The sequence below is a fragment of the Miscanthus floridulus genome, chromosome 17, assembly GCF_019320115.1.
Source record: "Miscanthus floridulus cultivar M001 chromosome 17, ASM1932011v1, whole genome shotgun sequence".
NCBI classification, from domain to species: domain Eukaryota; kingdom Viridiplantae; phylum Streptophyta; class Magnoliopsida; order Poales; family Poaceae; genus Miscanthus; species Miscanthus floridulus.
In genome coordinates this window covers 104,694,094-104,696,516 of record NC_089596.1, presented here as the reverse complement: position 1 = coordinate 104,696,516, position 2,423 = coordinate 104,694,094, and positions in this window count along the sequence as shown.

Sequence of the window (2,423 nt, the reverse complement as noted above, 5' to 3'; positions counted from 1 at the left end):
GGTTCGGTCGGTACGTTTATTCAGACTCGGCTACAAAATAAATTATTTCGTAGCCAGCCAAGAAGTAACACACACGCACACGCGCACGCATATATATATATTATAATATATATATATATATAATATATATATATATATATAATATATATATATATAGTATATATATATATAACACTATTACCCTTGCTTACGTTACGGATAGAATGAATTAAAGACATGTAGGGATCGGAGTAGTAGTTTCTGTGATATGATCACTGGGAGCAAGGACGACGGCGTGACGCAGGCAGGCGCCACCTCGCTTGCGCTTCACGGGGCAATGCAACTGCGCTTTGTTCCTTGTTGTCTTGGATCACGGGATCAGTAAGTAGTCAACCGCGAAGGCCAAGGAAGCACGGAGACGAGACGGCTGTCCGACTCCGGCCGACCCGGCCGGGCGCGCGGCTGGAACAACAGCGAGCGAGCGTCGTGTCAAAAGCCGATCGTTATGCATGCGTGGGTTAACTAGGTACGTGTGCTTAGCTTAGCTTACAGGTTAGCCCGGACATAACATAAACCATGCCGACGATCCACGGGCGTGCACGTACGTAGTACGTCGCTACATGCGCATGCAGTACACTACGCTTTGTCAGTGCACGTACGTACACTGTACGCTCCGAGTCACGGCTGCGGCTGCGGCAGGAGAGTACTCCTGCCGACGGTTCAGAGACAGGGGCAGCAGCCAGCAGAGAATCCGACCAAAGCATTCAACAGGATTTGGGGAGAGGTTCAGAGAACAATCCCGGTGGGGACCATGGCGTCCGCCCTTGCCTCCTTGGACTGGCGTTCCTCGGCCGTGCTCTGCTGTCTGCTCTGCCGTCGGCCGGTAGCCAACGGGTGATTCGCGGAGGTCTTGCCGGGTACGGTGCACTTGCGGCGGAAACCGCCGGCTCGTCCCGTGGTTTCCCACGACCAACCGGCCCGGATTCCGCCCGCGTGTTCCTTTCTTCCTGCTCGCCCGTGAGGCTCGGGTAGGAGGGGTACTGGATGGATACCTCACAGATTTTAGACCTGCCTTTAAAACAAGTGCCTCTTAACAAACATCTACGGGAATTTTAAGTAGTTTTTTTCTTAAATAAAAAAATAGTATATATTTGGAGAGTTGATGCTTTTTTTTAGTTGCTCCAATGTTTGTCTCGACTCCTCACAAATAGAGAATATTTTCAACTTTCTAGCTCCCCCCATTCTCCTAACTACCGTATGGGTGATGTACAAAAACATCTCCAATAATCCACCCATTCTTGAACACTCTGTGCGGGAGTTGTATTGGTGATCTTTGAAGATGCTATAATAACCACTTAAAAATGATGCTCAATGCTCCAAAACACCACCACGCTCTTTCTCATCATCACAAAATAGTGCCGAGACAGTTCGCAGGGGCAGCATAAAAAAACGTAGAGCAAGGTGGAACCAGATCTACGTCCATGAATCATCACGATACAATCACGATACCAGACAAGTTACAAACCACCACAAACTGCCACATTCATTGATCACCTCGAAACTTCATTGATCACCATGCAGATTTACACAAGTTGGGTACCACCAAAAAGAAGAAAAAAATAGTATATAAAGAAACTGAGAAAGAATCCACCTATCTATCCTACGCTAAGGCAAAAATATTGCGCCGCCAACCTCTTTCCTTTCAGGCAGCATTACGTATACCAAATCTGGAGGGAAAAAATGATTACAGCCTATCTGGCACAAAGCCATCCTGCCATGGCCCAGGGGAAAAAGGGACCATTCTCGCACCTTCACTCGTTGCTATCTAACCGTATTCACACTGCACAAAGCCACCCACTACAAACTGAGATATCGACAAGCAGTGCTCTAAAACCACCTTATTTACAGAGAATCAGGCCACCACTCTGGAAAGACAATGCGTGTTTAAAAAAACGTTGCTCCGTGACAAATTCATCATTAGGAAAACATTACTCGGCGCAGAATTGCTGTTTATCTTCATGCCACTTCCTCACAGTGCCATCCAACTCCGGAAATGCGGAAAGAACAAGCAGCTCAAGGAGTTCAAATGCTAGCTGCTTTAAACAAACCGGGGACTGTAGAAAAAAACCAAATATAAATGTAAGCCAAGAATCAGACAACCAATGCTGCTCTTCTTTTAGCTTAGGCAGTTTCCTACTGTTTTTCAAATGTATGTTGCTTGCTACTCTCCACAGAAATAGTTCAGATCACTAACTGTACATCTGTAGTCCTTTGGAAAACATACAATAGTTTGTTAAGGACACTAAAGCAAATTTGCAATAAATCTCCTCACGCCATTTTTCATATGGTCCACGTAAATCCATACTCCTATCTGTTAGGAGTCAAAAGTTCAAAAGTCTGACTGGATGCATGCCAGCAGGCATTGGAGAACCATATTTTTTTAC